The following is a 22,003-nucleotide window of genomic DNA, read 5'->3' as shown; positions in this document are numbered from 1 at the left end:
ATAACCAGGACAGACGAGGTTATGCTGCAGAAATAAACAATAAGAACTTTCATTGCTTTAACCCACGCAAGCGCACTTTTCACTCGCATGAAGTTGGCTGCAGGTCCCGAGGCCCTTCCGGACGGCTCCCTTCCAGACGCGCCCGACACCCAGGCTGTGTCCGTGTTTGGGCCACACCGTCTCGACATTCGGCCTGTGCCGTTGCGGTGAAGACAGGAGAAGACAGGCGTCAAAAACGAACAAGTGCCCTTCTCGCAGCACTCCGTCCCAGAAGGGACATGCGCCCCTTCTTCTCACAGCTCCCCTGTCCCACTCGCAGAGACCCGCCCAGCTGCAGGGAGCTGGGAAGTGCGCGGGGGGCGCGGGGGCGTTCAGGGGTAAGTGAATTGAAGCAAGTCACATCACTTCAGATGTGGTCGGGCTTAAAATGAACTCCTTGAAACATTTCCAAGTAAGCGTGACTCCCAAAACAATAGGAAAACCACAGTGTGGTTTCCAACATTTGAAGAAGCAGATCCTCTGTGGGCTCCACACTACAGAGGCTCATTTTCAAGAGGTTCTGATAGCTTCAAGATATAATACACAGCATGGAACTTCATTTGTTCTTGGATCATTGCCTTCTGTTTAAAAGAAAGGAATTATCTCTAGAGTAATCTTGAATGACGTTTAAGAGTCCTTGAAAAGATTCTTTAATGAGGAAAAACAGTTACTTATTTCAATGTGGGATGATATTTTCAACATTCTAGTTTTCTAACCAAAATTTTAACTACGCATTAGAAGTTCCAGTTCCTTGGGGGAGAAAAAAGCATTTGAGAAGTGAACTGGAAATGCAGGTAAATCTCATGCCTCTGGTTTATGCCACACAGGATTTCTATCTAAAAACCTTCATTTTATGTGTGTGTGTGTGTGTGTGTGTGTGTTTATTGTTACTCAAGTACAGTTATCTCCATTGTCTTGTCACCACTTTCCCCCCTTGCACCCCTACCTCCCACCTTCAATCCTTCCCCCTTTTGGCTTTGTCCATGGGTCCTTTATACATGTTCCTTGATGACCCTTCCCCCTCTTTCCCCTATTATCCTTCTCCCCACTCTCCTCCGGTTACTGTCAGTTTGTTCCTTATTTCAATGTCTCTGGTTATATTTTGTTTACTTGTTTGTTTTGTTGACTAGGTTCCACCTATAGGTGAGATCCTATGGCATTTGTCTTTTACCGCCTGGCTTATTTCACTTGAGCATAATGTTCCCCAGTTCCACTCATGCATTTTGTCAGGCAACGTAAGTTTTAAAAAACGGAAACACCATTCCTCGGGTGCAATGGTGAGGGGTGAGGTCAGCTTATTCAACAAGTAACACGAACTTACATCATTAAAGCTCTGCCCCTTATATACACATAGACCTCCGTGTTTCTGAGTTTTAGCAAGAAAATTCTTCGGTAAGACTTTTGCTGAGTTTATTAACAACATTTCCTGTGTTCTGTGTATTGGTGAAAAGACTGGGAGATTGTTGGTAGCCGTCTCTAAACATGTGGTTGCAAATCAGGTCATATAGGGTCTGAACAGGCAGATGAAGCAGATGTGTAGACAGTCAGATGACTTGGAGTTCCTTGGAATACCCTGCAGTGTAACATTTTGAGGGAAAGGCATGGTACTTTCTTTGTAAAACACCCATATGGTTGGAATTTGCTGGGTGAACCAACTGGAGAGCTAGCAGGACAATGAGGTTGAGCTTCGTGCAAGAGAATGATCCTAATGGTGGGATGGAACCTAAGCTGGAGAAAAAGCCCAGCAGCTCTATTATTACACAAGTCACCACTGGGACTTGTGTATTATGGGTGTGACGCCGGAGGGCAGGTCTTCGGTTCTTCATTTTTTAGCGATACGACTAAAGTCATTGTTGTTTGCATTGCGATGCTTTTACTTTTCATTTGCATCACTCCTTTGTCTAGCTCTGGGAACGACCTTATCCTCTGTGTGGCAGGATGCACACAGCAAATGCATAAAGAACACTGCACTTGACAAGCTGCTTTCAGATCACATTCTCCTCCATCTTCCTCCGCGGAGTGTGGTTTGGACAGAAGCTTTTCTTCTCTGGCTCTCTGTTCTGCAGTGACCGCAGGACCTTGCCTGTGGTCCCACTGTGATAAATTGACCATTTTCTTCAAATTCATGACTTAATAGTTTTTCATTCAGTTTGTATAGTAAAGGGGTGTATGTGTTTGTGTATGTGAGAAAGAGAAAGACAGAGAGAGAGAGAAGGAGAGAGGGAGAGAGGGAGAGAGGGAGAGAGGGAGAGAGAGAGAGAGAGAGAGAGAGAGAGAGAGGGGGAGATGGCTATTTTTTCAGTGAAGGAAGATGCTGCAGAGAAACCCGCTGAAACCTGCCACCCGGGGCTCCGCACTGTCTGAGGTCCCCATTCAAAAGTCTCTCCATCACAAAGGCTTGTCAACAAATTCTAAAGGTGATCTACCTGATGAGTTCTGAGCTGGCCTTACCTTACCTTATTTTTCACTGCTTGTCAATCCTATTATATTTCACTATAAAAAAAAGGCAACTATTTCTGTCTTCATCGTTTTAAGGAAAAGCAGCTCGAGATCTGCTCCTGATAGTCTCTGTGCTCCGGTGAGAGGGCGCTCAGGGTGAGCTGCCAGGTAAGGGGAGGCTGGAGCCAGCGAGTGGGCTCGGGCGGAGACAGCTCCTGTGGCCTCCGCCGGTGAGCTGCCTGCCAAGGCAGGTGCCCTGGAAATTTGGGAGAGAATCTGATGCCGCTGAATCGGGAGAACCTCCCTAAGACAGGAGACTGTGATGTTACCAGACACACACACACACACACACACCTGCTCTGGCTGGTTTTCTAAGGGCCCGGGTACCAGCGTCATCTCCCCTGGCCGCCCACTTCGTCCAGGGAAGCCTCTACACACAATGGCTACCTTAGTTTTATCCCAGGCTAGACTAATACTAATTGAAGAGGTTTTTGAAATAAAGATAAAAATCAGCTCTTCAGTGAAGTTTAAAAGACACCAGTCTTTAAGCCCTGAAGCAGGCGAGGGAAAAGCCCTAAGAACTCTGGGACCGAGAAAATGCCAGGAATTCCTGTCACGCACTGGGAGCCCGTGTCCCAATGCAGTGGTTACAGGAAGTAAGTCACAGTCTGTAAACCCCGAGGACTACTGTGAGCCTGGGAGGCGAAAGGATGGGGAGAAACGAAGTCACAATCAGCAGGACCTACAGAGCTCTGTCTATCAAAGAACGATCAGAAATAAAAATTAGAGTCGTATACCAAGTTGTATGTCCATGTTACATCATCAATATTCTCTGTGAAATAAATGGCCTTGAAGGACAAACTGTACCTTAATACATTTAATAGAAACCAATTAATATGAAAATGTTAATCCTCTAAAAGCTGGAGTAGATATAATTATTATCAGGCAAAGCTGACTTTAAGGCAAAACCATTACTAAGGATAAAGAGGGGAACTTCATAATGATAAAAGATTTTGTTCACCAGAGAGATATAACAAGTTTTAATTTATGTGCACTTTAGAACATAGCCTGGAAATACATAAAACACAAATAGAGCTAAAAAGAGGAGACAAACCAAATATCCTCATGATGGATTTGAATGCACCTCTTCCATGAATTCTGGGTAGATTATACACTAAATTGTGATGGCAAAACTGTAACACTCTTAGAAGATATGTTAGGATACTAATTTCATGACCAATTTCATGAAGCAATTTTCTTTAAAAAGATACAAATATTTCCTACCCAGACACAGAAACAACACACTGATCATAAAGAAGAAATTAGATAAATTTGATCAAATTAAAATTAAGAACTTTTGTTTATCAAAAGATACCATAAAAACCTGAGAGAGAAAAAAGCTATAAAACAGGAAAAGGCATTTACAATCTATAAAACTAACTAAAGGTTTATGTTGATAATTTATTTAAAAAGAAGAAAGAATGTCCACAAGCCAATAAGAAAAAGCCACGAACCCAATAAGAAAATTTTCAAACACTTGAAAGGCCTTTTCACAAACAGGAAACCTAAAAGGTCAACAGACATGTGAAAATACATTAAGCTGTATTTGTAATCAGGGAAATGTAAATTAAAACCCCCACGAGAAACCATTCCACATTTACCAGATCGCCAAAACTTTAAAATCTGACCACACCAAATGTTGGCGAGAACACGGAACAAAAGGTATTTTTGTTGGTATATGCTTGGTATTTGTGTTGCCATATTGTAAGACACGTCCCTTAGGAGCCAGCAACGTGACTCCACAGCACACACCCTAGAGAAACGCAGGTGCGTGTGCACTGAGACGCGTGATCAAGGATGTCTATGGCAGCATCACTTGTGGTAACCGTGGGAATAACCCAAGTGCCCCTCAGCAGTCGAGTGGATAAATGGATTGTGGTGGAGGGGTACAGAGGAATATTGCTCAGCAACTTCAGGAAATTAACCACAGCTACAACTAGGACATGGAGGAAACACACAACCGTGTGAGGGATGAAAGAAGCAAAAATACATATTTTCTGCTTTCAGTGGTGTAAAACCCAAAAGCATGCAAAAATGAATTATTTTTAGAGATAAGTATGTAGATGGTAAAAGAATAAAGAAGAGGAGCTCCAGCCAAGATGGAGGTGTAGGTAGCAACCCTTGGCTTCCTCGCACAACCAAAAGGAAGACAACAACCAATCTAAAATCAATAAACAACCAGAAGTGCCAGAAAGTCAAACTGCATGGAACTCCGACAGCCAAGGAACTAAAGAAACAGTCAACCAGACCAACCAGACCAGCCAGACTGGTAAGACAGGCAGGCGGAGAGAAATGGCGAGGCAGCGGACCATTCGGGTGGAGCTGGCTGGACGGAAAACTGAGACTCAGAGCTGACTGTGGACTACGGCGGGGGTTGCCGTCGGGGGCGAAACTCCCAGTCTCACAGGAGGGTTTGAGGGTTCGATAGAAAGTGGGCTGGAGACGAGCAGTCGAGCTGCATTGTTCTCTCTCTGGCCCCTCCCCCACAGGCAGCACCGCAGCCCCAGCAAGGAGGGTTGCCCACCCTGGAGAATACCTAAGGCCCCGCCTCCTTACAATTTAACAGGTACACCAAGACAAAGAAATATAGCCAAATGAAAGAACAGAGCAAAACTCCAGACATAGAGCTAAGTGATGAGGAGATAGCCAACTTATCTGATGGAGAGTTCAAAGCCCTGGTAATCAAGATGCTCACAGAATTGATTGAGCTTGGTTGCAAAATGAAAGAGCAAATGAAAGATACCCAAAGTGAAATAAAGCAAAATATTCAGGGAACCAACAGTTTCAGGGAGGACTCATATCACTGATTTGGAACAAAAGGAAGAAATAAACATCCAACTAGAACAGAATGAAGAAACAAGAATTCAAAAAATAAAAAGAAGCTTAGGAACCTCTGGGACAACTTTAAACATTCCAATATCCGAATTATAGGGGTGACAGAAGGAGAAGAGGAAGAGCAAGAAATTGAAAACTTATTTGAACAAATTATGAAGGAGAACCTCCCCAACCTGGCAAAGGAAATAGACTTCCAGGAAGTCCAGCAAGTTCTGAAAGTCCCAAAAAAGTTGGACCCAAGGAGGAACACACCAAGGCACATCATCATTAAGTTACTGAAGACTAAAGATAAAGAGAGACTCTTAAAAGCAGCAAGAGAAGAGGAGATAGTTACCTACAAAAGAGTTTCCATAAGACTATCTATCAGCTGATTTCTCAAAAGAAGCCTTACAGGCAAGAAGGGGCTAGAAAGAAATATTCAAAGTCGTGAAAGGCAAGGACCTACATCCAAGATTACTCTATCCAGCAAAGCTATCATTTAGAATGGAAGGACAGATAAAGTGCTTCCCAGGTAAGGTCAAGTTAAAGGAATTCATCATCACCAAGCCATTATTATATGAAATGTTAAAGGGACTTAACTACAAAATTGAAAATTAAAAACTACGAACAGTAAAATGACAACAAACTCACAACTCTCAACAAATGAACCTCAAAAAAAGGAAAAAACAAAAAGTAAACAAACAACTAGAACAAGAACAGAATCAGAGAAATGGAGATCACATGGAGAGTTTTCAGGGGGGTGGGGAGGAGAGGAATAGGCGGAAAAAGATACAGGGAAGAAGAAGCATAATTACTAGACATAAAATAGACAGGGAGAGGTCAAAAATGGTATAGAAAACAGAAACTCAAAGAACTTATATGTACTATCCATGGACATGAACTAAGTGGGGGGATGCTGGAGGGTTTTGGGGTGCAGGGTGGAGGAGGGATAAAGGGGGAAATTTGTAAAAATTGTAATAGCATAATCAATAAAATATACTTTAAAAAACTTGTTAAAAAAGCATAAAGAAGAACAGGGGACAACTATCATCAGCTTGTTATGGTAGTTACCTGTGGGGGAAGAGAGAGGTTTGTGATTTGGGACGCACCATGAAATTCTAGAGTGCTGGTGATGTGCTTTTTCTTGACTTTTGATGGTTGTCTGGGTGTTTGCTTTACAAATTATAAAGTATACATTTACATTGTATGCACTTTCTGGATGTATTATATTTATAAAAATATTTATAAAAGAAAAGAAGTCTGAAAATTAATGAGTTAAGCATCTAACTTAAGATGTTAGAACTGCTGAACAAAAGCAAAGAGAGTAGAAAAATAATAAAACAAGGAAAAATAATATAATGTGTTATATATGTGTATTACATATTATATCAACACATTTTATGCACATGTGTTAAATGCATTATGTATTTATACATAAACTTTTATTTTATACATAAATTCTATATTTCATATATGAATTATATATTCCTACATGTATTATGATTTTATATAGAGTTGAATAGAAAATAGAGGAGCATTGAAGCCAAAAGTTTAGTCAGTGGAAAGACAAACTCTTTAAAGACCAATCAAGGCAAAAAAAAGAAGGTACAAATAATATTAGAAATAAAAATTAACAGAAATAACTACAGATGCTGAAGAGATTGAAAAGATAAAAAATGTTAAACAACTTTTTAAAAGAAACAGTTCTAACAACTTTTTACCAACAAATTTGAGAATAGAAAAATATATCTTACTAAACTGAAATCAGGAAAAAATAAAAAACTGGCAGGATTTTATAACAATTAGAGAAAACTGAATCAGCTTCAGCTTTTCTCACAAAGACAACAATAGACCCAGATGATTTCAATAATGAGTTCTCTCAATGATTCAAGAAGCAAATAATTTCAGCTTTGTTACCAACCATTCTAGAGGGTAAAAAAATAAATATATCCAACTCACTCTATGAGGCTAATTTTAGTTGGACATCAAAAACTTAATGAGCAGAGTACCTGATAGGAATTAACTAACTGATAAATCAAATTCATTCAAACAGAGAAGCAAATATCCTAAACAAAATGTTAGGGAAAGGATCTTAGCAATATATGAAACAATAATATGCAATGTCCAAATTCAGCTTAACTCAAGAGTGTGTGATGGGTGTATCAGTTACCTATGCTGCATTAAAAACAAAACGTGAAAACACAATGGTAATGCTCAAAATCTGTCCCTTCAAACAATAATTTACTCTTTCTCAGAATGCTATCAGTCAGCTGGAGTGGTCTTCCTGGGTCACTTGTGTGGCTGCGGTCCACTGGGAGCTCAGCTGTGGGGGTGGGGGAGTGGGGGGTGGGGGGGATTGGGGATGGGGGTGTGGCCTAAGATGACCCCACTTACATACCTGGGACCTCATCTGTGATGCCTGAAATGGCTGAAATTCTGGGCCTTTCCCTCCTTGACGTCTAACACCCTGGGCTTTTCCATGTTTAGAGAAGCATTCTCAGAAGGAGGGAGCAAAGGAACAAAGCCTCTTGAGGCCAAGGTTTAGAAATCACTCGGTATTTCATCTGCCACATTCTCAGAAAACAAAACACAGAGGCGGAGTCGATTCAAGGGGATGAAGGAATTACACTATCCGATATTGAAGCTTACTATAAAGCTCGCTACAAAATAGTCAAGATAGCTACCAAGAGTTCAGTCTTGAGTTTTAATATAGAGATTTTTAATAAAAGGAAAAGTTTTCTTAAAGAAAATATTAGTGTTGTATATTTTCCCATTCCAAAACAAAAGGATTTGAGTCATTTAGATAAATACAGTATTCATTGACTGAATGAACGAATGGATGACAAATGAAAACATAAGGGTAACACGAAGTCCAAAAGTCACTCCGAAGTAATACGCAAACATACAAACCGTGAGGTCCACCCCCCAGAATTACAAGCAGGTTTAGCTTTCTAGTAGCCAGCCCAAAGAAGGAACAATCTGTTGCACGTCCGCAGCGTTCATAAGATAAAAGATAAAAGCAGTTGCTCAAGAGAAAACATTATTTCCTAATTCTGTGAATGAGAGGAATGTCTCCTGTTTAGGAGAACAACTGTGTGGGGGCAGCGAGGGCGTCAAATGTCCGCAGCTCTGCAGGCGGCGGCGGCCGGCAGCTTCAGCAGCGGCGAGAAGTAGCGTTGCTGGCTGGAACGTCAACAATCTGACACCAGGCATTGGCAGTCGAAACAGAGGTCAGTGAGAGGTGGCGGCCGGCAGGGGTGTGGCCATCGGTTGACCTCTGAAGACAGAAGAGCAAGAACAGAAACTTCAAGGCAGCCAAGAGAACAAATCCACCCAGCATTTGTGAGATAACATGTGGAGATTCCAAGAACTGTTTAAAAGGAAACGGAGGAATTCCTAGAATAGGTGGAGGGGGAGAGAGAGAGAAATACTGCTGTGTGACCTTGGAGCACAAGTGTGCTGTGTTTTTCTTTTCATTTTTGTCAAATCGGTGCATACATCGCTTTTAAAAAATTAAATAAAACTGTTAGTGTACAGTGAAAAAACAGTAGAATGCTGCCCCTTTGATTTTCATCCTTGAATTCCCACCACTTTTAAGGAATTTCCTTAAACTTTTGGTTGTTTCTTCTGACTTTATCTCTGTGTATCTAGATGAAGTGCTTACATTGCCATTTCTTGTGTTTTCACTTTAGCTGTTCCGTGTTGATTTGCCACTCCGGTACAGGAAGATTTGGCGCCCTGAAATCATCTCCCTGAAATATAGTCACTCACATACATTCCCTCATTCCCATTTTCCAAAATTGGTTACACCAGCTAATTTGTCTAAATAAACGCTCACTATGTATATTATTATAATTAGTTCTATCATTCGCAGCTGTGATGGTGTGTACTCTAATAACAGTTCCTTCCTGAACACGTTGATGTTTTTTCCAGTATTAATAACTGCCTTGGTTTGTTTTGTTACTGCCGAAATCACGAATTCAACTCCAAACTATCTGATATAACTAAAAATATTTCTGAAGACATTCAAATACTTAGACAGCCTGCAAGTCAGTCTAGTTTTCTCTCTAGAAATGTCTCATGGAGCCCTCTGCCGACACCCCCGGTCCGCACCTGTTGTTTGCGGGGGCCGCTGCCCAGCATCACCCTGCAGCTTCCCATCCCCAGAACCCTGGGAGTCCTCTCCTGAGGACTATTGCTGAGTAAAAGTGTCATTATTTTACCCTCATACTTGAGTGATAGTTTGCCTAGGTACAGAATTTTAGATTGGAAGTCGCTTTTTTTCACCTCAAAAAATACTGAATGATTGTACTTATATGAAATATCTAGAATAAGCCAATTCATGGAGACGGCATGTAAGTTAGAAATTACCAGAGACTGGGGGGATAGGGAGAGTAAGAAATTATTGCTCTACAGGTATACAGTTTTTATTCAGGGTAATGAAAAAGCTTGAGAATAGTGGTGGTGATTGCACGACACCGTGAATATAATTCATGCCATCGAATTATACAATGTAAATAGCTAAAATGGCAAATTTCGTGTTATGTATATTTTACTACAATAGAAATAAGATTGTGGGAAATAGAAGATGGCTCCTGTGCTATTTATTTTCCCAAGCCTACTGTCTTTCTCCAGATTAACATCATTTCCTTAGAACTGCCATTGATAAGATTTACGTGGGACTGGTCTGTAGCCTACTCTGGCAGTACCACAGTGCTCGAGAGACTCTGTGGGAGGCAGTGTTTCCTAAAACATAGTCCCGGGACCGCCTGCATGAGAGTCCCCGCCAGGTGCTCGACAAAATGCAGATCCCTGACTCCAGCCAAGCTCTATCCAGCCAGAAATGTTTAGGGCGGAGCCTATGAATTTGCACTTTGAATGTGTTTCCACAGAGAAACTACGTGGTAGGCGATAGTATTTTATGTACAGGTGTTAGGCGATAGTATTTTATGTACAGGTGGCTAGGGTTTCTAAGTTGGGTGAGAAGGGTCTGTCCCCAGAACTTTGGAAAGATGGAACGCTTGAGCGACCCGGGCTGAGTGGACCGGACCCTGGACTAGCTGCAGGAGTCAGTAGTGCCCCTCTATCTCAACTAAACAAATGAGGTGTACAGGGGGGAAATACACATTTACACATTTATGTACAAAAACATGCACATTTGAGGATTTGATTCAGGGAGTGAGTGAGGAAAGGGTGTTGCTGTGTTCTGTGTTCCAGATGAAAGATTGGCAGGCTCTCTTATTATCTTGTGTCCCTTGGGTACGTAACCCTGTCTGATGAGTCTGATTTCAGCATCACACAGCATAACTTTAAATGAGATACAGAGTGGAAGAATGCCTTCTAAGTAGTGGATAGCAGGGGTTTTCACAACTTAACGTGCAAACGTATTGCCTCAACCCGAGATATTCTAATTCAGAAGGTTTGGGGAAGGGCCCAGAAATCTTCATTTTAAATAAACATATCCTATGGACACAAAACACACTTGGAAAAACACTTGGGTTACACTTGACAGAATGTCGTGACCTAGCTCTCTGGCTCCCTGGGTAGAACATCAAAGGAACTCGTAAAAAAAAAAAAAATTTTAAAAGGCTAACCTACTCACTTCATGAGTCCCAAGTGGAGAACTAGCAAGGATTGAAGATTCAGCTGCATAAAGTGCACACAGGACATTTCTGATATTCTGCTAAGCTCCCTGGAGAGGGAAAGCAACCCTAGGTTTCCTGACTTGAACAATAAATCAACTGTAACAACAAACCCTTTCACCCCCCACCCCACACACATAATTTGCCAGTCAGTAGTGCATGCACACTCTAACCACTAGAGGGAGCGCAAGGATTTCCACACACAAACTCCATTTCCATGGGGCAAGTAACCAGATGCCAGTCAAGGACATTTTGAGGCCTTATTGCAAAGTGCAGAGCAAAGAATGGAAGGAACTAAAAGATTAAAAGCATTTGCTTACACATAGAACGTCCTTCTGTCTCCTATTTAAGTCTTTGCATCTTAAGAAGTGGTTCTCAGATAACCTGAGCTTGGTTTGCCAGGGTTATTAAAGAAAAATCTATTTTAAGAATACTGTACTGTATATTTTCAAGGTTGCTAAGAGAGTAAACCTTAAAAGTTCTCAGCACACCAATATGAAAAACACTGTGTGAAGTGATGAGTGTGTTAACCAACATTTTTGCATACAACTTGTACATGTATCAAATCATCATTAGAATAATTCCATAGATTATGTATTCACATAGGAAGATTTTTCACCATATGGTTTAACTTTTTTAAAGGCAAGGCACAAAACAGCATTAGGATAAGATTCTATATTTGTAAGAATCTATAGATATATAAATATATATGCATTTTATGCATAAAAAGTGTCTGAAAGTATATACCAAAATGTTAATGGTTTTCTTTAAGTAACAGAAACATGGATGGTTTTTTCTTTTTACCTATATCTATTTTTTTTCTTAAAAATGTGTATTGCCTGCGCATATGTTTTAAAATGTTTTAAAAATCTCTGGTGATCATATACTTTTGAGTAATTATACAATGAGACTGCAACTATAAAATGGGCTTTAATATTAAGGAGTGTTTATTCCAAGTAACTGAGCACTGCGTTTCCACCTGGGCGGTAGCTGGGGACGGAGATGTGCTGGCCACACTCTCTGCCCTCCGAGAATATAAAGGCCACGTCCCTTGGTAAGGTTCTTTGGCTCTCGGCCTTGCTGGCTCTGAAACCCCCTTTGTCAGCCCACTCAAGATCATCTCTCACTGTTAACCAAACTTACTGAGGCTGGTGAACAAACTAGGACAATGCATTAATTTGTGCTGCAAATTATCACAGTCGCGTAGGCCAAAACAGTACTCCAAGCGTGACCAGCACATTTCGTCCCCACTGGCTGACCTAGATAGGGAACCAAAGTATGATTAGAATGTTGCTTGCCTAGCCTGGAGTCATGCCGGGGCGGGTAGTAAATTAAAAGTTTAATGGGACCTGGCTAAAATAGTAGAGAGAAATAGTACCCTATTTCTCATGGAGAGAAGGAGTGCTACTCTGCTCCTCCATGAACACAACCTTGGCCAATAGAACCATAAACATCGCAAGGGTGAGATTTTCTCTTCCCGGGACAGTAGTAGCTGGATGCACACTGCCAAAACCAGTCTCAGAGATCCCCCTTTTATAAAAGTCCCCCCAGGCCAACGAGTCTTGACTACCTTCAGATTGCTCCCTTCCATCTGCAGGTGTAATTGGCTCAGACCTGGAGCCATTCCATTCCTTAAAGTAATTTTTGCCTACCTTTTCTTTGCAATTTTCTGTATGGCTAATTCAACTCTGAAGAGTTCCTTAATTTTAATAAGGTCTTATTTCCCTAGTCCCCCTTCTTTAAAGGATGTCTTATTTATGTACTCACGTACCACAACTTTTAAATGTGAAATGACTTTTTAAAGAAAACATTGGGACAAAATATTCCAAGTTGGGGCAGGAGTGCAGGGGATAAAGGAAAGGGTACTTGGTGAAGAAATAGGAACCACCTCCAAGGCCTCTGCAACTGCCCACCTGCTCCTCCATCAGGAATGCACCGGGGCAAAATTCTCAAACGCTCAGACATGAAACGGAGCCCCTGCCACACGAGGCAGAAGACAGAGGCACAGATCTCTCTCCTGAGGTGGTCACAAAGGAGCTGCTGCTTGGTGTAGCTTCTTTGGCTACTAACTTGCCTACTCAATTTTTCTGTAACTGGAGCCAAGGCCCACACAAGCTACTCAACATTCCAAATTCTGAAGAACGCAGTAAACCCACTGTGAATTATCTGAAGGGGAAACCAAGCACACTTGTAAGCAGGCAGCAAGTTCACACTTTGAGCGCGCAGATCTGCATGCACGTGAGCATGGGTGCATGTGCACACACAGCCACACAGCTATTTGGAAAATACTTCAATATCTGAGAGTGTAAAAAAACATGGAAATACACATCATGCAAAATTACAAAACATAGAACTGATGTCAATTTCTGATACTTATTTTAAGGGTTAGGGGTTTTTTTTGTTTTTTAAATTTCACAATGGGTGCATTCATGTTTAGGGCCTTTAAATTCTTAGTCTAACCTTGGCAATATTAATTCTAGTAGAATGTGTTATAACGTTTAACATTCAAACCACTGGATGTTCATGTTCATCAGGCAATTAAATTCATGTATTCTAAATGCCAACATGTCTCAGCCTCCAGATACATTCCTGACTCCTTCCAAGAAGCCATGAGGAGTTTTTCACATCTCGATTTCATCATACACCAAAATAGCTCTTCAAGTTAATTACATTTAGAGTTAGGGTTCTGTGCCAAACACCCAATGTCTAAACATTAATTATTATTTTCTAAGTATTAAGAGTGCAGTATAAGCTGTAAAGTACATGTCAAAACCTGGTCCCTGCCCCAAGGCTTACCATGCAAGTTACAAAAACAAATCAATTCAGACTGCATACTACATCAAATTAAAAGCAAGGTTAACCTTGAAAGACACAAAGTTCAGGGACATTTTTGTAAATCCCTAAGAAATTACTCCTTGAGGTGAGCAAATAAATTACCACGTTATTTTGTTTTAACCAGAATTTGTTGGTTTGAGGGTAGAGTTTTATATTATTGTTTTAATCTTCTAATAATGTCACTGTTCCAGGAAAGAACATTTAACTTAAGAAGAGAACACTAGCATCATAATATAGCTTCAGTTACTGTCTTTTGTTGTGCCAAATGAAAACACACAAACTACCTGAAACTCTTTGATATCTCCCAGATTCTCCTTAAGCATCTGAATGAACTAAAACACATCAAGTCATCGTAACAGTCTCCAAGATAGTAGCAAACTGCAAAGAGATTTTAATACTCATTTTTTCTTTCACTGAAAAATTGTGCTGTTTAGTTTGTATTGTTCGCTTCCTTTCTCCTTGACCTCCAGATACTGCAACTCCAAAAATCACAGGAATGCAGGTGAGTCAGGCAACTTATTTCTACAGCTTGAAACCCACACTCCTGATTACAGTTGATTGGACCAGGAGTTGGCACTTGACTCAAACTGGACCGATCTCCGTCTCAACCTGAGAAAAGTGGAATTGGAACTGAGGGATTCAACCTTCCTTTAGGTGGCTAGACCTAGAAGCTGGAGGTGGGGGTGAGGTGGGGGGCCCTGCTGCCGGCGAGGGGAAGGATAAGAAGCATTTTACAGAGAGTAAGTGGAGCACCAGAGCAGAGATGAGGTAGACAGGGTGTCTGTCTATCAAGGGGCAGGTGCACTCCCCGATTCTGCTCAACTGCGTTTTTTGCTGTTGAACCCCTTGAGTTGATTCCTGTTATTTTCAACCAAACATTTTCACTCAGCCTGGTCCTCTGACATGGAATTAAGAGTTCCACATCTAAGGCCCTGGCTAGCGTAGCTCAGTGGATTGAGCATAGGCTGTGAACCTAAGTGTTGCAGGTTCGATTCCCAGTCAGGGTACATGCATGGGTTTCAGGCCATGACCCCCAGCAACCGCACATTGATGTTTCTCTCTCTCTCTCTCTCTCTCTCTCTCTCTTTCTATCTCCCTTCCTTCCCTCTCTAAAAATAAGTAAATAAATGAAATCTTTTAAAAAAAGAGTTCCACATCTACAGGAAGACAGAAGAAAAGCACACGCCTACATTATTGAAATTCTGGGTGGGTCTAAGACTTTTTGAAACACATGAAAAAAATCTCACTATGGTGAACCTTTGGGTAAAGAAGCTTTGTTCAGTAGACTTCAATAAAGGAGCTATCCTTGGCAAGAATTTGGGAAATATCCTTGCCAAGCATAACTTTAGTTTCGATTTCTCAAAAGCCTTAGGAAACTTTGAATTTAAAAAAGTAAAAACAGAGATTTTTACTATATTTTAAAAGTTCTACTGCTTAGTGTACATTATACATAAAAGCCCACTGGGCCTCCCCCAGGACGCCTCCATCAGCTCGTGCCCAACGGGTCACACAGTGCTGTTGGCACATACTCGTGCAGCTTAGAAAACAAGCTAGACAGGACTTGGAAAAGAACCGCCTGACTATTCCGATGAGGTAAGAGAATCTTAGAAATCTCCTGGATCACCTTATAAAAATGTGGATGATGTTATCTTCTGTCGAAATTTTTGTTTAGCATCCAGTGACATGTATCGAACATCTAACCTGGGCAGGCACCATGTTATTTTGTTTACTGCTGTATCCTCTTCACTTGGCATGACCTTGGATGTCAAAGGCACACAGTAAAAACTTTAGGTGAGCAAGCAAATATTAAAAGATGAATAAGAATCAATCCGAGCGCAGGCTGGGAACCAAAGTGTCCCAGGTTCGATTCCCAGCCAGGGTACATTCCTGGGTTGCAGGCCATAACCCCCAGCAACCACACATTGATGTTTCTCTCTCTCTCTCTATCTCCCTCCCTTCCCTCTCTAAAAATAAAAAAAAGAAAAAAGAAAAAAAGAATCAATCCATGTTATCTGGGAAGTGGAAAATAAAGTAATCTGTCCAATGACACTATGACTAAATGATAATTTTAAAACAACTCCCTTTTGTATATCTTATAAGTAGAATTTCATTGAATTGACAAAATAGGAATATCATAAATGGACAGAGAATGTAAATACTTCACAGAAGAAAAATAATTTTGTTAATCAAACTAATACAAATGTTGATCGCCAGTGATGATCTAAGAAAAACAAGTTGAAAAATTATTTTGCCTAACAATTAAGTTTTTTTTCAAATGTAGTGAAATATAGCTTGAGGAGGCGGTAGTGGAAGTGGTATACTCCTACAGTGCAATAGCAGAAAAAATTAATATAGTTTTATAGAAAATATCAATACTGCGGGCTGGAATGGGAGTAAAAGGCAGAAAACTGTACTTGAACAATGATTAAAATAAAATTTTAAAAAATATATCAATACTTATTTTCAGGTAGTGATTAAAGTTCTGAGAAGTAATCCAAGGATGGACACCAAAAGAAGGAAAAATGGTTTAGATGAAAATGTTTATCATGAAATGTTTTTTACAGATGTTTAGGTGTTTAGAAAGGAAATGTTGTTTATAATAATAAAAAGTCAAAACAGCCAATGACAGAAGAATCATTAAGTAAACTATGGTACCTCATTCAATAGATAGGATGAACATGTTTAAGAAAATAAATATGGAAAATATAGAAAATATACTATTAAAAATATGACATAACATTAATGGAAAAGAAGTTGAAAATAAAATCATTTTACACTATGACTACAGTCAAATAATAAATATACATCCATATACACAAGTCCTAGAGTAAAGTGAAAGGAGTTTGAGTTGTTGAAATGGTGCAGCTGCATTATTTAGAATCTAGATGTAATTTTCAGTTTATTTAGAATTATCAATATAATGTTTGAGTAATGAAAATAAAAATAAAACCTACACCCTTTTCCTGAATAAAAAAGTGAATTTTAGGAAAAAGAACATGGGGAGTTGTTGGGGTCTGCCCTGCCTGGTCTCAGGAAGCTATAACTCCCTGCAACTTAGGCTGAGTGAGAGACCTCCAGACCAGGAGCCACTAAGGAGACAAAACGTATTTCCCTGGCATGAATGCTGCCTGTTCTGTGCCCGAGCTCCAATGCTTGATCAGTTAGCCAATGATGGGTAAGATTTCCCAAGGGAGGAATTACCTAAGACAGGCATGATCATGTGGAGCCCTCAGGGAAGAGACTCAGGGGACTGTGGAAATGAAGGGGTGATTGACATCGACCCCTGTCCCCTCGGCTTTGTCAAAGCCTGAGTCCTTGAGAAATCCAAGTCTCCTGGCTGCCTTTGTCTCCTCTGCCCAACTCAGGCCTGCGGAAATAACAGGGGTGGTGCAGTCCAGACCAGAGTCGGTGGACCCCCCCCGGGTAATCAGGCCTGGGACATAGAATATGCAAGATCCTGTGAGAGCTGCTTGCTGGAGGATGCTCTTAAATTAGAATATGAATGCACAGGCAGGAAAGGAAACTAGCCTTTTAATTTCTGTAGTCTTTTAAAGTGATAAAACCCCAAACTCTGCCCAGAATCCCAGCAGGAGATCTACCAGCACCTTTGAAAGCTACCTATTCTTTTTGATCTTCCCTGCCAGACTGTAATCCACAAACTGTGTCTGTATTCTTAATAAAAGCCTACTCAGGCGGCAACTCAGGGCACTCTCCACTAGAGACAGTAGCTGTTTCATACCTATTTCTCCACAGGACTCAGTTGTCCATGTGTATGTTTTTCTCGTGTTTCGACGAGCATCTGCAGCAATGGATACTGCTGGCCAGTATCCTCCACAGGGAGTTTGGTCAACAACTTTCTTAAGTACTAAAACAATCCTGACATTTTCTACAATATATAGAATTGAAAATTCTTTGTGTAACAATAGAAAGAATTTGGAATTATTTTTTGGAACAAAGTGAAGGATTAACAGATAGATGGATGTACAATATTTAAACAAAAGATTTCATTAAGTACTTCTTTTTTAAAATTATACTTTATTGATTATGCTACTATGGTTTCCCCAATTTATACCCCTTTGCACTCCTCCACACAGCACCCCATTCCTTCAGGCAGTCCCCGCACCGTTGTTCAAGTCTCTGGGTCATGCGTATAGTTCTTTGGCCCCTCCATTTCCTATACTGCACTTTACATCCCCATGGCTATTCTGTGACTACCTATTTGTACTTCTTAATCCCCCTCACCTCTTCACTCATTCCTCCATAACCCTCTCCCATCTGGCAACCATCAAAACATTCTATGTATCCATGATTGTCTCTGTTCTTCTTGTTTGCATAGCTTGTTTTTTAGATTCAATTGTCGATATATATGTATTTATTGACATTTTATTGTTCATAGTTTTGATCTTCTTTTTCTTCAGTAAGTCCCTTAACATTTCATATAATAATGATTGGGTGATGATGAACTCCTTTAGTTTTTTCTTGTCTGAGAAGCTCTTTATCTGTGCTTCAATGCTAAATGATAGCTTTGCTGGGGAAAGCAATCTTGGCTGTAGGTTCTTGCTTTTCATGTCTTTGAATATTTCTTGCAAATCCCTTATCACCTGCAGAGTGAGAAATCAGCTGACAGTCTTATGGGAACTCTCCTGCAGGTAACTAACTTCCTTTCTCTTGCTGCTTTTCAGATTCCCTCTTTATCTATAATCTTTGGCATTTTAATTATGATGTGTCTTGGGGTGGGCTTCTTTGCATCCACCTTGTTTGGGACTCTATGTGCTTCCTGGACTTGCATGTCTATTTCCTTCACCAAATTAGAAAACTTTTCTTGCATTATTTTTCAAATCGATTTCCAATTTCTTGAATTTTGTCATCTTCATCTGGCACCCCTGTGATGCAAATGTTACAACACTTGATATTGTCCCAGAGGCTGCTTACACTACCCTCATTTTTTGGATTCTTTTTTTTTCTTATTGCTCTGCATGGTTGTTTTTTGCTTCCTTATGTTCCAAATCATTAATTTGTTCTCGGCTTCAACTACTCTACTGCTGTTTCTCTGTGAATTGTGCTTTATTTCAATTAGTGTATCCCTTGTTTCTGACTAAATTCTTTTATGCTGCTGAGGTCCTCATTATGTTCCTTGAGTATCCTTATACACAGTTTTGAACTCTGTATCTCATAGATTGCTTATCTCCATTTTGTTTAGCTCTTTTTCTGGAGTTTTGATCTGTTTTTTTCTTTTTTTCCCATTTGGGCCATGTTTCTTTGTTTAATTGTTTTGGCAGCTTCCCTGTGTTTGGTTCTATGTATTAGGTAGAGCTGCTATGACTCCCTGTCTTGGTTGTGTGGCCTAATGTAGTAGGTGTCCTGTAGGATCCAGGGGAGGGCACAGCCTCTCCTATCACCCAAGCTGTGTACTTGAGGTGCACCCTTTATGTGGGCTGAGTATTCCCTCCTCTTGTAGTTGAGCCTTGGTTGCTGTTGGCAGATCTATGGGAGACATTTACCCAGGCCAGTCAGCTGCAAGGACTGGTTGAGACCACTGACCACCAATCTCTACCCTCCATGAAGGATCAGCTGTGCAGGGGCAGGGTGGTGGTGCTCCAATGTGGTCTGTGGCTCTGAGTTTTCCCAGGTGGTATAGGCCAAGATCAGCCCCCACCTGTGTTATGCCTGGGGTCACCCTGTCTGAGCTATAAAGCAATCTGAGATGGCTGCTACTTGTGCTGGACTTGGGGATTCCCAGAAAAAGCCAAGCTTTGAATCTAGGCCGGCTGCTGCTAGTGCCAGACCTAGGACCACTAAGCAAGAGGTATGGGATTTGGGGGCTTTCTTAGGCCAGCTGTTGCTTGTTTGAGAGGATTTATGAAGTTGTGAAGCATAAGCCAAACCAGCCATTCATATGGAAAAGTCTCTGTTAACAGCTTGGGTGAGCCCATAAGTTGGGTAGGACTGAGTCTCTGGGGATCTCCAGGGTGGGGCAAACAGTGTTAGCCAGGTTGATGGAGTCTCAGATATGGCACCAGGCTGTTGGCTCTGTGACTCTGTGGTTCTGTGGGGGGAGAGTTCAGAAAGGGACATTAGCTTCTGCCTGCCTTTCTGTCTGAGAGAAAGCTGACCCTAGCTCTCACCTTGATACCAGACACTTCAGTTTCTCCCTGTAATTCCACTGGTGTTTTTCAAACTGCTATCCTGGTGTTGGAGCACAGAGGGAGCGAGTTTGAGCAAGTCCATGTGTAGGTTCTTTAAGAGGCACTGCTTGGTATCCCAGAAGTTTCTTCCACTGACTCAATCCCCGTTGGTTTATGCAGACAGAAGTTATAAGGACTTATCTTCCTGGCACTGAACCCTGGGCTGGGAGGCCTGATGTGGGGCTGGGACTCCTTGATCCTGAGACAGCCCTCCTGAGTTTTCCTCCACCACACCTGGATGTGGGACTGGCCCATTCCACATCTCCACTCCACCAACCAGTCTGGATGTTGTTTCTCTAATCCATAGTTGTCAGACCTCCATTCAACTCAGTATCTGTCTGTTCTGAGTGATGGTTGTTGTGTATTTTAGTTGCAATCTTGATGTGGTTTTGTGAGGTGAGCCATTTTTACCTACGCACCATCTTGACCAGAAGTCATCATTAAGTACTTCTTGATGAAAATGAGATAACAGACAGGCACTCTATTTATTTTATTAAATGTGTACTTTAATGAGCATAAATACATAAATAATTAGGTAAGCTTGTGGAGAAGCTGAGCAAGATACATAAATTATGAAATATAAGCATCCATCTAAATTTTCTAAGTTTTCTTGTTTACAACATATTTATTAAAGTTGTTTAATAACATGTAATTTCTCAGTTGTCATTTTGGAAGTCCTTTATTATAAAGAATATTCTTTTGTCCAATAACAAACAGAAGCCAGCGTCAGTGATTATTCTGGACCTCCACATTGGATAAATTCAGTTTCTTCTTGAGACATAGGTTTCTTTCTATATTTCTGAGGTAGTGTTTTTATTATTTCTGCAGTGTCTGGCAGACCTGATGCATCAGCCATTCTGGTGATTTACTTCCCTTAAAATGCTGTGAAATTGAGGAAGTGTGGGATGGTAGTCCTGCTGACCTCAGAACTTCTGATACAATGGGTTTAGAGTGGTTTCTCCTGTTTGGGAAACTTATTAATGGAGTAAGTGGCTTGACTATCTGAATGACCCTGCCAGCAGACACCATCTTGCTGCCCATCATGACCCCCGAGAAGGCAACAAGCAATCTTTTCAAAATGATTTAGTCTAGTCCTGGCCAGTGTGGCTCAGGTGGTCGGAGTGCCATCCTGTAAACTGAAGGGTTGTGGGTTTGAGCCCCAGTCAGGGCACACACCTAGGGTGTGGGTTCGTACAGGAGGCAACCAAACAATGTTTCTCTCCCTCTCTCTCTCTTCCTCTCTCTCTAAAAGCAAAGAAAAAACATCTTCTGGTGAAAATTAAAAAAAAAGATTTAGTCTAAAACCTTTAAAATTTCTCCTCCCACAAATGAGTTAAATTCTAGGAAGACTATTTCAAAATGTGATAAAAATTCTGTTGCTTCAAAATGGACTATCTACAACATGGAGCAAAAGAAGCCAAGCACAGATGGGTATATGATTCTACTTACATAAAATCTAGAAGCTGGCAAATTTATGGTGTGTGTACTTTACCACCTGCAAATTATACCTCAGTAATGAAGAAAAAATGGTCTGTAATCAGATAAGATCATTTCACAGAACTGAAAATCAGACACAGGCATTAAGAAGATTTTATTTTCCTTAAATTGCCTATTTGGAATGTAATGAAGCTTTTCTAAGTATTTTGAATAATCTGACCTTACCAAGGTACCCTAGGTCAATGTGGTTGGTCCTGAATGGGAGATGTTTATTTAATTTGTTATTATGGCTCACATTGGTCAGACTCAGTGTACATCTTTACGGCCATTGCTGCCATTCCTCTTCAAACAAGCAGGTGGATTCTCTTCTCTAAAGAGTTATTTATTTATATGACAGACTCTTGAAGGACTCTAATAGGGCTGTGTAAGTGGCACCCTGAAATCCAAGGCCAGCACAGAGAACAGGGTGCGCGTGACATGCAGAAGGAACAATCACAAGACCCAGGAGGATCACACAGGGCGTCTGACTGTAGAGGAGAACTTGACCTACTA

The 22,003-nt window shown here is 40.9% G+C and overlaps 1 pseudogene; it reads right to left on the bottom strand.

Moving 5' to 3' along the window:
* Nucleotides 1–20,611: 20,611 nt before the first annotated feature.
* On the bottom strand, nt 20,612–21,112 carry LOC114498547 (annotated as a pseudogene).
* Nucleotides 21,113–22,003: the final 891 nt, after the last annotated feature.

This window comes from Phyllostomus discolor, chromosome 6, assembly GCF_004126475.2.
Source record: "Phyllostomus discolor isolate MPI-MPIP mPhyDis1 chromosome 6, mPhyDis1.pri.v3, whole genome shotgun sequence".
Lineage (NCBI taxonomy): Eukaryota > Metazoa > Chordata > Mammalia > Chiroptera > Phyllostomidae > Phyllostomus > Phyllostomus discolor.
The sequence above is the reverse complement of the archived record's forward strand: the minus strand, read 5'-3'. Positions and strand labels throughout refer to the sequence as shown.